The 13,724-nt window shown below is 45.0% G+C and overlaps 1 long non-coding RNA gene across 1 annotated transcript; it reads right to left on the bottom strand.

Annotated features, from left to right (window-relative positions):
• Positions 1 to 11,791: 11,791 nt before the first annotated feature.
• LOC147967716 (uncharacterized) lies at positions 11,792 to 12,408 on the bottom strand. The gene is made up of 3 exons (XR_015603191.1): positions 12,207 to 12,408; positions 12,012 to 12,120; positions 11,792 to 11,926 (listed from the first exon to the last, which is right to left on the bottom strand). It is a non-coding gene; the product is annotated as an uncharacterized LOC147967716 (long non-coding RNA).
• Positions 12,409 to 13,724: the final 1,316 nt, after the last annotated feature.

The following is a 13,724-nucleotide window of genomic DNA, read 5'->3' as shown; positions in this document are numbered from 1 at the left end:
TTGTGCCCACTAGTAGCGCGGGTAGGCGCGCTACTAATAAGGCGCTACAGTTATTGCTTAGCAGTAATGCGTGCCCGCATGTGCTACTGCTAGGGCAAATAGCTGCAGCGTTTGTTCACTCCCGCGCTACTGCTAATGTAACTACTGGCAGCGTGTTTTCTCGCCATCGCTACTAGTATTTCTTTTTTCTTTTTTTAGTGTATTTATGCGCCATAGGACAAATATTGGTACAATACCAGCTATGAGGTTTACATCATTATGTCCATAACAGTGTGTCAAATGAAGGTGGATTAGGTTCAAGTGGAAGCAATATGTGGTGCATGTAAAAAGTATACTACTAATCCAAACTTGATCTAGTTTGGAATAGTAGTACTTTCGATGTGCACCACATGTTGCCTCCACTTGAATCCAATCCGCCAGCACAAGCTAATAATAATCATCATAGTCATTACCACCAACACTAGCTATTTTATCATCATAGTAATAGTGTAGCACATCATCATCCTCAAACTCATTTCTAGCTAGATAATCACTCCTGCTACTCTCTCTTAAGTAAAATAACATAAAACATCTGTAGCTCTACTCCTTGATCAAGTTGGAGCATGCAGATGAACCTGTCTCCTAATCGTGGGTAGCGCATCTGTTTGCTGCCCCCTAGTACTTCTCTGCGCTTCTCCATCACACATTTGGTCCAGTCTTGCACTATTAAGCATCCGTCGCTAATCTTGAATGCACTAAAGTAATCTGTAGGATATCTTGGCCGTAAGCTAATAATACTCATGGTACCTTTAGTCTCGATCCCATAAGGCACAACATTCATCGGGAGTCCCTGTTGAAGAACATCGTATGGTAACATACTTAGCAATGAAGTTTAGCTTCAAAAATAATGTATGGAAAAGATGCACTGAGGACAAATAGTAAATATCTTACCATCCTTCCTAAATAGATGTGACCGTAGTTCATTATGAACACTATTGGTCGCATGTTTTTAGTACTAACATTTCTAAATGCAGGAAGAAAATTTGTCTTGACAGTATCAAGATCCTCAAGCCATGAAACATAATGACTTAGCTCCTCGCAGTTGAGTTCAGCCTCGGGACAGTAGTAGGTCCTGTCTACCAAGCCCTGGACATGTTTTCTTGCACCGAAATAAGCTGACAATACAAATTAGTTGTCAACTATTTTTGAATAAACAATACCAAAGACATAAATATGGTTGAGAAACTTACATAATGGTATAACTGGAGGCGTCTGCACATCGACCCAGATGTCGGTATTACCTTCACTATCATCTTCCGGACGAATATCAAAGGTGATAACCATATCAGGCTCAAATGCATAAGTCTTGCATAGTGCTCGCCATGTTTTGCATCCAAAATAGGTGTAGTCGTCTGAATTGTATAATTTTGCGTGGAAAATATAACCATGCTCGATCTTCAAGTAAACTTTCTTTACCTCCATAGTATGACTGAAACCTATCTTATCCAATACAAAAACTCTTGCATGGCAGGGGATACGCTAGTACAATAGTAAAAAAATATAAGTTGAAGCAAATGAAGCAGATGTCATGCTTAATTACGGAAAAAGACTTGTCGTTGTGACTTACTGTATCCACTTCGTAGTTCTCGTCCAGCTTGATGCTGAAGCGCCTATCATCATCTAGGAAGATTCCGTCGCACAGGCTGCGCTTGTCTTTGTAGTATTTGCAAATACCGAAATCCATTTCGTCATTGGACATTTCCTATGTTCATAGTTAAAACATTAATTGAAAATCGATCGAAGACAACTACCAGGATACTCAACACACAAATCCGGGGCACTCGATATTTCCTACACATTCTGGCACAAGTCATGCCAAAATTCACGGTAAAATCCGGCATGACCTTTGCTAAAATAGGACATATCGAGCGCCTGAAATTTGCCGGAACGGAAATGAATCAACACTCCGGCAAAACATAGGCCACTCGGAGGTGTAACCTGCAAACATGACCGGCCACTTGGATATTGAGAAACACAAGATATACATTTCAATATATCTTATAGGACTCAAATTAGCATGCATTCAATAAGAAAAAGTAAATCATCTCATGCGTCCGTACATCGTCGAATATTATCACTAATACATCCCAAATAGTGTCATACATATAACATCACTAATACAACTAAAACCCTAGCACACGACGGGTATCGGCGCGGGTGGTGGACACCCACAGAGAAGGAACCATCACGGGATCATAGCTCCAGTGAGGTCCCTGGAGAACTTGCCAGGTATTGGAGAACCTGTGCTCCAACGCAAACAAGTAGCGACGGACGTGCGCGTCCTCCTCACTGACACGGTGACGCACCACCTCTGCGGAGTCCTCGAGCCTCTGGACCGTCACTGGCCCAAGCGACCGCCACCAAAGAAGGTTCGGGTCAACGACAGGCTGGCTCCTCACCAACCTGCGCCCCCCGGTAGGTAGCGCCTCCCAGTACCACCCTGACGGAGCCTAGTCCCGGACATGGCCCATCTGGTCAAGCAGGTCTCGTCCTCCGCCGACTCGACGACGAGGATGCGGGATAGGCATCGTCCACGTCGATGCGAGAAAAATTGCTTTAACTAAAAAAATAGCAACAAGTTCTTACTAACGAGTTCTATTAATTCAATTAGTTCTTACTAAAAATAAACTTACTATAAATAAAAATAAACTAATACCTAATTAGTACCTAGTTCTTACTAACTAATTAGTACCTAGGAACTACTTCCCTAATTACCATATAAGTAATTAACTAACTAGCACTTAAAACAGCCTAGGGTTCATACTAACTAGCACTAAATAGCTAGGGTTCATACTAAGCAGAGAAGAGGGATTGGAAGGGGAGAGTGCTTACAGAGGGCGGGGAGAGAGATGGGGTCGGGGGAGACGGGGGCACCGAGGCGTGGCGGGGCGGGGTCGGGGGAGACGGCGGCGAGGCGGGGTCGGGGGAGACGGCGGCGAGGCGGGGTCGGGGGAGACGGCGGCGAGGCGGAGGCGACGAGGAATAGTAGAGGAGAATTGGGGGAGGAAGCAGAGGAGAGGGAATCAGGCCGCGCGGGGGGTTAGGTGAAAATAGCTTTAACAGTAGCGTGGGGAGGCAAAATGCGCTGCTGCTAAAATCCGTAGTAGTAGCGCTGTTCGTAGAAGGGAGCTACTACTATACCTAGCACGTCGGGAACAGTGTGGCAATTATAGTAGTAGCGCGTTCTGTTCCTGCCGCGCTACTGCTAAGCGGGTAACAGTAGCACCGTTCTAGCAGACGCGCTACTGCTAAGTAGTAGTAGCGCCTCATTTTAACAAGCGCTACTGGTAACATTCTGTGTATAAGGTTTTCCCTAGTAGTGCATGATTGGGACATGAATATAACATTGATTTAAGCCTCCCCCAAGCTTGAGCGATGCTTTCTCCTTCGCGAGGCCAAAAATTATATATATAATTGCGATCACGATGAACAAGATGCATAGGATAAAACTTCTGATGAAATTCTAATTTCAATCGTTTGTAGTTCCATGATCCCATATCATCACATAGCCTATACCATGTCAATGCATCTCCCTTCAAAGATAAAGGGAAGACCTTCTTCTTGATAACATCATCGGGCATACCTGAAAGCTTAAATAATCCACAAACTTCATCCACATATATTAGGTGCTCATCAGGATGTAATGTTCCATCTCCTGCAAAAGGATCAGCTAGCAGTTTTTCTATCATACCCGAAGGAATTTCAAAGTAGACATTTTCATTTTCAGTAGGTTCAGTAGGTTGAGTAGGTTGAGGAGCAACTCTTTGCTCTACTGTTCGAGGTGAAGATACCCCGAACAAGCCCCTCAAAGGATTACTTTCCATATTAACAAGTGACAGTAAATTTTAGCACACTATATAAAATTTTCCTTACCAAATTCCACCTACCAAAGGCGCTTCACTCCCCGGCAACGGCACCAGAAAAGAGTCTTGATGACCCACAAGTATAGGGCATCTATCGTAGTCCTTTCGATAAGTAAGAGTGTCGAACCCAATAAGGAGCAGAAGGAAATGATAAGCGGTTTTCAGCAAGGTATTCTCTGCAAGCACTGAAATTATAGGTAATAGATAGTTTTGTGATAAGATAATTTGTAACGAGCAACAATTAACAAAAGTAAATAAAGTGCAGCAAGGTGGACCAATCCTTTTTGTAGCAAAGGACAAGCCTGGACATACTCTTATGTAGAAGAAAGCGCTCCCGAGGACACATGGGAATTATCGTCAAGCTAGTTTTCATCACGTTCATATGATTCGCGTTCGGTACTTTGATAATTTGATATGTGGGTGGACTGGTGCTTGGGTGTTGTCCTTACTTGGACAAGCATCCCACTTATAATTAACCCCCATTGCAAGCATCCGCAAGTACAACAGAAGTATTAAGGTAAACCTAACCATAGCATGAAACATATGTATCCAAATCAGCCCCTTACGAAGCAACGCATAAACTAGGGTTTAAGATTCTGTCACTCTAGCAACCCATCATCTACTTATTACTTCCCAATGCCTTACTATAGGCCCAAATAATAGTGAAGTGTCATATAGTCGACGTTCACATAACACAACTAGAGAAGAGACAACATACATCTCATCAAAATATCGAACGAATACCAAATTCACATGACTACTAATAGCAAGACTTCTCCCATGTCCTCGGGAACAAACGTAACTACTCACAAAGCATATTCATGTTCATAATCATAGGGGTATTGATATGCATATAGGATCTGAACATATGATCTGCCACCAAATAAATCAACTAGCATCAACTACGAGGAGTAATCAACACTACTAGCAACCTACAAGTACCAATCCCAGACTTAGAGACAAGAATTGGATACAAGAGATGAACTAGGGTTTGAGAGGAGATGTTGATGGATATTGGCCCCCTCCCGATGAGAGGAGCGTTGGTGATGACGATGGCGATGATTTCCCCCTCCCGGAGGGAAGTGTCCCCGGCAGAACAGCTCCGCCGGCGCCCTAGATTGGTTCCGCAAAGGTTCCGCCTCGTGGCGGCGGAGTCTCATCCCGAAAGCTTGCTTATGATTTTTTCCTCCACGAAAGACTCCATATAGCAGAAGATGGGCATCAGAGGGCCAACAGGGGGCCCACGAGGCAGGGGGGCGCGCCCAGGGGCCCCCCTCTGGTATTTTATTCACTCAGTATTTTTTATTATTTCCAAAAATAACTTCCGTGGAGTTTCAGGACTTCTGGAGTTCTGCAGAATAGGTCTCTAATATTTGCTCCTTCTCCAGCCCAGAATTCCAGCTGTCGGCATTCTCCCTCCTTATGTAAACATTGTAAAATAAGAGAGAATAGGCATAATTATTGTGACATAATGTGTAATAACATCCCATAATGCAATAAATATCGATATAAAAGTATGATGCAAAATGGACGTATCAGTGATCAAGGGGGGTGGCTTGCCTGGTTGCTCTACAGATAGAAACGGACCCTCGAAGGTGAAGTAGTCGATCATTGGTTCAACCGCGGCCTCGGGGTCTACCGGAAAGAAGTAAGGAAGGGGGAACGCAATAAATAACAGAGCAATCAAAGCATCACAAAGCATAACATGGCAATACGCGGTGCTAGGGGTGACCAAATGCAGTACTAGGTGCCACCGACGAAGGGGGAAACATCCGGGAAAATATTCCCGGTATTTTCGCGTTTTCGGACTAACGGACCGGAGGGGGAAAGTTGTGTGTTCTCTATGCTAGGGATCTGTGGCAGACGAACGGGTTGCATATTCGGATTCATCTCGTCGTTCTAAGCAACTTTCATGTATAAAACTTTTTCATCCGAGTCATGGTTAATTTTCTATGATTTTTCAAAGATTTAACAATATTCTAGATTTTATTTTAATTCGAAAATAAAGGTTAAATTGCTTGGGACACCCAGCACAGGGTACACAAAAGTGCACCCAGTGGCTGACAGGTGGGCCAGGGGGCCCCAGTTGACTAGTCAAAGTTTGACTGGTCAACAGGGGGTGGGGGCCCGTGTTATAGACTAGGATTAGTTAATTAATTCTAGTTCCAACTAATCCAGTGATTAGGCTAATTAATCCTAGTTAATTAAGTTAATTAATTATTAATTAAATTAATTCAATATATTTTTTAATTTTTAATTAATTTTTTAAAGCTTCTTTTTTGGGGGGGAGGGGGCTGGGCCCCACGTGTAAGTGGCCCATAAGCCAGCCGGGTTAACAGGCGCAAGGGGGCAGGCGTGGGCTGGACCCGGGCGACGGCCAGCGTGCGGAGCGGCGCGGGCGTGGCACTGGCGAGGTCACGGTGGGGCGGGGCCGTGGCGAAGCGAGCGGTCGCCGGAGGAGGACGCCGGGGCCGTGGAGGGCACGGCAGGACCACCACGGGGCTGGTCGGCGAGCAGCGGAGGTGGCTGTGGCAGAGCAGCGGCGCCAAAGGGGAGGCGCAGTCGCGCGGGGGGGGGGGTACCAGGGCTAAGGCGAGCAAGCGCGGGGCGCGCGGTAGTCGGCAGCAGTGGGCGGCGCTCGGTCGGGGCGGCCTCGGCGACCAGTGGCGGACGATGATGGGGGAAGGCGCGGGGTGGCAGCTCGCGAGCAGGGGCGGGGCGCTCGCGGGCAGTAGCGTGCGTGCGAGGTAGGCGCGTGTCGACGCATCGTCAGGGGCGCGGGAGCGGAGCTCCGGATGCGGCGGCGGCGAGCGCGGGACGATGCTAGCGGTGCTGGTGCTAGACGACGCGTACGAGCTCTAGAAAAAGGTAGGGGAGGGCGTGAGCTCACAGGGAAGCCCGGGGAGGTCTCGGTGAAGACGATGAGGCAGCGACAGCGGCGGATCGACACGGTGGATGACGATAGTCGTAGTTGAAGAAGATGCTCGATCCCGACTACGCGGTCAAGTCCGACTGGATCCAATGGACGAAGGCGAAGAGGCGAACGACGGTGGAGCTTCTCGACACGACGCAGGGCGCCGGGGCGACGGCGGCCACGGAAATGGTGGCGGCGTTCGTGGTCACCGCATGTGTTTAGAAGCTCATTCTCGAACAGATGAGGGGGGCACGATGGGGGAATGAGAGGGGATGGATCGAGAACAGGCTAGGGTTTACGATGGACGCGTTTATAGGTCGTGGGGGCGACGTGGAGGCCATCCATGCCCAACGCTGCTCGGATGTGCGCCACGCCCTCCTCTGCCTCCTGTAGCGTGAGGAGGGAGATGAGGGGAGGTGGGCTGGGCCACTGTAGGTTGGGTGGGCTGGGCCAATGTAGCACTAGGTTAGGTGCACCGTGTAGCCTTCTAACACATTCTTTTCTGTTTTCTTATTTTCTTTATTGTTTTGTATTAACACTAGAAACTCATTTACTTTAGTTAAATATGGTATTTGGCACATAAATACTAGGCGTTATTTTTATAATGCCCACAAAGTTTGGAGGCGACCAGAGTTAATTAAATAATTATTTATTTTGAAAAAGGTCATTTTATTTTCCATTACGCAAACCTTACACATCGTATGCGTGAACTCTCTTTATTGGAATGAGCACCTTTTATAACTCTAACATTATACCCCCTCTGCGCACCACCCTGGTCGAGTAGCTCCCTTTGACGATCCAACAGCCCTCCGACTATCCTTATCTCTCTCTCTCTCTCTCTCCCTCTCTCTCTTTTCTTGTGTGTATTTGTGTGTCTGTGTGTGCGTCTCTCTCTGTGTATGTGTGTGTGTGTTGCTCCAGGGATAGAAGGATTAGAATGTAATGTTGGAACCAACACTTACATGTGGCTACACCCACTCGTATATATCTGTAGAGTTGCCATAAGGGGACACAACAATTACTAATAAACATTCTGAATGAAACATGAGACTTATACCCTTCATGGTGGTCTAGTACTCTTGTATCGTCATAATGACACGGGAACTTTCTTTTTTCATTACCCAAACCCTGCAATCGTATGTGTGCACTCTCTTTATTGGACCGGGTATCTTTTATACCTCTAACATTATACCCCCTCAGCATACCACCCTGGTCGAGCAGCTCCCTTCGACGGTCCACTGCCGTCTCCGACCATCCTTGTACTCCCGACCTCTATCTCTCTCTTTTCTTTTGTGTGTGTGCGTGTGCCTCTCTCTCTATGTGTGTTTGTGTGTCTCTCTTTATCTGTGTGTGTGTTGGTCCAGATAGAAGGATTCAAATGTACTGTTGGAATCAGCACTTACATTTGGTTACACCCATTTGTATATATTTTGTCGAGTTGGCATATGAGGACACAAAAATTATGAACAAACATTCCGAATGAAACATGAAACTTATACCTGTCATTATGGTCTAGTATCCTTGTATCGTCATAATGACACAAGAACTTTCATTTTCCATATCCCAAACCTTGCACATTGTATATGTGCACTGCCTTTATTGGATTGGGCACCTTTTATAACTCTAACATTATACCCCTTTGGCGCACCACCCTAGTTGTGCAGCTCCTTTGACGGTCCACCGGCCCTCCGACCATCCTTATACTCCCGACCTCTCTCTCTCTCTCCTTGTGTGTGTGTGTGTGTTGGTCCAGGGATAGACGTATTAGAATGTAATGTTGGCACCAACACTTGACATGTTGTTAAACCCACTCGAAATATATATATATATATATATATATATATATATATATATATATATATATATATATTTGTAGAGTTGGCATAAGAGGACACAACAATTATGAATGAAACATGAAACTTATACCGCCCCCATGGTGGTCTAGTATCCTTGTATAGTCATAATGACTAGGGAACTTTCATTTTTCATTATCCAAACCTTGCACATTGTATGTATGCACTATCTTTATTGGACCGGAAGCCTTCTATACCTTTAACATTTATACACCCACGGCGTATCACCCTGGTCAAGCAGCTCCCTTCGATGGTCCATCACCGCCTCGACCATCCTTATACTCCTGACCTCGCATGTGAGCAGGTGCAAGTCAGCCCAAGGCAGCGGGTCGACCACGCCCCAGTACCATCGGCACGTCGCAACGTCTAGTGCCAGCCAACGCAGCCGACCTACACGTTCGTCTTCTCGAGATCAACCACCGACAATCCCTTCTCTCTCCAGACATACACTAGGACCCTGAGGCACACCATTGCGTCACCAATATAGGAAAATTGGTTCTGGGATGAGCATGTCATGCGGCAGAGTCATTCTTTGCTTCCCATGTCGCGCGTTCTCCTAGCCCACCACGTGTTGCGCGTGCTCACATGCCACCTCATGCGCGTGTGCACCCTCGACATCGCCGTCCCCACCAACATCTCCACCTGTAGCAATGGAGGAGGAGGACGAGGTCTTGGAGAAGGTGCTCAAGGACTCTAGGCTTGACGAATTGAAGGAGTTGAAAGGCCTGGCGATGTGGCTTGCTTTGTCGGCCGCTGGTGATGTCGCCATTCCCGAGCTAGAGGATGGGGTGATGCTGGAGGATGATGAGGAGGTGTAGGAGGAGCCAGTCTGGAATCCGGCGCTTGTGGGGCAGTCTTGGTCGTGGACGTCGACAGTGACCTGCACATCAGACTTTGTTTTGGCCCCGTCCATGTGGGTCGGTGTGGATCCGCTCATAGCTTAGCTGGGAAGACGAACACATAACCAGTGTAGTACACATTTTTACCGGCACCAATTTATTAGGAACACCATCAACAAGCCATGGTCAACGTATTGAGCACCATTACAATATGACTATCACAAAAAACTTTGTAATGGGATTTATGATTATTATTTTTACTGATTTGGATTTATGATTTTGCTGTTGAAAGCAATGTCTATTTTTGACAAACATGGTACGGAAGATGTTGGTTGCCCATGAAACAAACCTTTGTACGAAGTTCGGTGAACCAACGTGTTAACGGCGTCATTATAAGATACCCCTCCATTCCAAAATATAAGGCACGCTCAACTTTACTTGGTCTTTGATGCATAACTTTGACCACTATTATATATCGAAGTATATGAATTGAACATTTATAAATAACATTTTTTTGCGGGATGCATAGTCGTATTTGTATTGCAATTTTTATTTTCATATATATCCATATAATAAATGTATAGACATATGATACATGAAAATCGTAATCAAAGTTATGCAACGACAAAGACCAGAAAAGCCAACTGGTGCCCTATCTTTTGGAAAGGTGGGTGTAGAAAAAAGGTAGAAAACCTTAAAATGTTGTTCGTCCAAACGTGATTTTTTTTTCAATAGTACAATGGTCAACAACATCCACACGTCAAAATCCGAGACCAAGAGAACGCAATGAAAGAAAAATCTCCACGCCCATGACCATGGTAAAAACTTTGGCAGGCCATTCAGAGAACCAGTTTGCATGATGTGAACGACACCCGTGACCAAACCATGGACAAAAGACTGTCGTGGTTGCAGGATGTGAATAGCACCCGTGAGCCGTGACCATACCATCTTCTTCTCTGAGCCGCCCACACCAAAGAGAGAGAGAGAGACGTCCCCTTCATCTCAGCTAAGACGAGCGGCGTCAGGTTGGAAAAATCTAGAACGACGGTGCAGCGCAGCGTGAGGATTTCGTCGACTACCCAAGTGAGTTTTTCAGCTGCATACCGCTTAATGTGTCAGTTTTCATGTCATCCAAAAATATGCGATCATTGTCTACAGAGTTCTCGGCGGTAGATGTGGCAATAGGAGAAGCACCCATGGATCCCATCTTCTCCAGAACCAATAGCCAGATACCTTCACATCACCCGTCAATCGACGTGGATCTTGTTGAAGACGAGAACGATAGCAGACCAGCGATGCCGCCACGACCATGCCGGGAAACGATGGATGGATAAGACAGCAGAAGTAATCACCTTAATACCGGTATCTGCAATTCTGCATCTTTTTTCAGGTACATTTTGCCCCGACTTTTCTCTCTCGTAAATCACGGTGACAGGTAAATGAAGTAAGAAGCATTGCAGTAGTCAACCGATTGGTAAGATGATCATTTCTCGAATGTCTCTTTATTCTTACTAGCATCCTTTTCAGTCATCCGCGAGTTATAGACTTTTGTGCTGAGTATATTAACAAGCTGCACCGCCTTGTTGTTTTTCTTTACAGAAACAGAACTAGCAATTCTTTCCGGGCACCAGTAGAAGCATATCAAAGTGCTATAGAGCATGCAATTGAAGGAGCATCAAAACTTGGGAAACAGTTGTTTTCGAACCAGCTGTTGGCTTAATCAATGAAATGGCAAGTCTTTTGCCTTGTTTCAAAAAAAAATCCGAGCAGGAGGCGTATGAGTTCTACAACGCATATTCATGATGGCTTGGATTCAGCATCAGGCGGGGAAACAAATATGTCAATGACTCAAAATACAAATCAAAGCAGCAAGTTTCGAAGTGGCTTTTTTCGGAAAAGTTTCGAAGTGGCTTATTTAGGTCAATAAATTATATATCGCTGGGTTGCTAAGATATCCACGATAGTCGGAGAAATTAGCACCCAAGTGCTCAAAGCTTACACAGATTACCAGAACAAACGTACCTTACGGAGTACATGCTTATGTGCATGCCCTCATTAGCCCCCCTGATACTACCATTCATCACAATGCATTCTCCATTCCTTTGTGTTGTGCATAGCAAATTAAGCATCACATTTGGACAAAGTACACAAGGAATATACTTGAAAAAACAAAACGGTAGACAAACAAGGCAGTTACTTTGCAGTATTCACGGAAAGCATGAATTCTGATTCCAGCGTCCTAATAGGAACGAATTGAAGATCTTAAAACAACAGAGAAGCTACTATCTCAATGAAGAAAAACTTGGGTTCAAATCAATACCATATCCTGGCCTGAATTCTGCCAGTACGATCGTCGAAGTCAAGCCGAATCTCACTATCCAAGTCAGGTTGATTCCACATCACACCAACGAAACGTGCCTTCATCAACATAAGGGTCATTATATATACTGAAATTTTAGCTTAAGTCTGAACTGACCAAGCTAGTGGTATATTTTCCACTTACAGTGCTTACTAGCATTCCATGGAGACACAACGCACATCCTATTGCACTGAAGGAAGAAGCATTGATACCTGTTTTGGTCAAAGGCACGAGATTGTTTGGGGGGATCAAGCTTCACAGTTAAAGTACCATTTTAGTATGAAGTCCAACAAATATATGAGCATTTCCTGCAAATATCAAACAAAGAAGCATTTATACCTGAATGTCGCTGAACCGGCTTGGAGTGCCTATACCTCCAGCAGGAACATCACAGGGGCTGCATGATGATCCCTCCAAAATGATCTTCAACCTTAGCAATGTTGTTGGACGAACCTCCCATTGAACTACCTCCATCAGTACCTGCCATCATAGACACAGTCGAACGGATGCAGAAGTATATATCTGGAACTGAAGCACTACAACCAAAGAGATGGAGTCATGGCGCCCAAGCTGCCACGTGATATAAATTATCCTCTTCACTTGAAACTCATTCTGGTATGCATTCGATTCTCCTTTCGGATGTATAATGGGCACAAACTAGCACGACTTCCAAGACTGAATTGAATGTCGGATTTATTGTAATTCTTAGTTGGGTATGCAACAATTGATCTTTTCTTCAAAACTTGGCGCCAGCCAAGACATCAAGAACAAGTGCGGCTGCCCGGTGTGATTCAAAAGATGCCGAACTGTTGCCACACAACGCAACCAGATGGAAGTTGTATTTACTAAAAAAGCCAGGAATGAAAGGAACCTTTCAACTCTAGCAACCCAACAAAAGCTATCCAATAGGCTTTCCCAAAACAGATGCAGCCCAAGGACCCTCTGCTGCTAGTGATGATAGGAAAGTCGTTCTCTCTCTCTCTCTCTCTCTCTCTCTCTCTATATATATATATATATATATATATATATATATATATATCAATTAGGCTTCAAGTGTGTACTTGTTGGTGAAAGTGTAGTCCAATGGGAATTATATTTTGTATTACTCATGTAGCCTAGAAAGTCTGTCGCATAGCCTTGTAACTTCTTACCCCATTTTTAAATTTGTACAAGTCCTCTATATCGTATATTGCGCTACTCGTACTACTACCTTCCTCCTGGTTTACTGGTCCCCTTCATAATTTGTGTCAAAATTTGACCATAAATTTCACTAACTAAATGTTAATGCATGTCACAAAAAATTATATCGTTGTATTCGTATTTGAACATAGTTTTCAATGGAATAATTTTCGGTTATATGCATTGAATTTTCATTAGTTAAACCTATGGTTAAAATGTGACACTAAATACGACTAGTAAGTAGTACAGTAGCAGTACTAGTATACGTCGGTCAAATTATTCATCATGTCCACACATTGAATTGATGTGACAAAATGCTGCGCGTGAGGTGACACAAGAATCCCGGCAGCGTCTTCGGGTATTGTGGACTTCAGATTTGGAGTACCACTGATCTGTCGAAATCTTAAAACAGTCGATTGAACATACATTGAGTACCATATAACTGGAATTAACCGATGCAAGTGCAAAAAGGATTGGCCGGTGCTGCCGGCTGGCGTCAAGTTCGATCCCACGGATCAGGAGCTGATCGAGCACCTTGAGGCCAAAATGACTACTGACAGCGCGAGATCTCACCCTCTCATCGATTTGTTCATACCAACCATCGACACGGAGCACATCATACGCTACACCCATCCTGAGAAACTTCCAGGTAAGACACCGGTTGACCGTCTACTTGCA

The sequence above is a fragment of the Triticum urartu genome, chromosome 5A (genome assembly GCF_056163025.1).
Source record: "Triticum urartu cultivar PI428250 chromosome 5A, HENAU_Tu73, whole genome shotgun sequence".
Taxonomy (NCBI): domain Eukaryota; kingdom Viridiplantae; phylum Streptophyta; class Magnoliopsida; order Poales; family Poaceae; genus Triticum; species Triticum urartu.
Note: the sequence above shows the minus strand (reverse complement) of the source record. Positions and strands in the feature narration are given on the sequence as shown.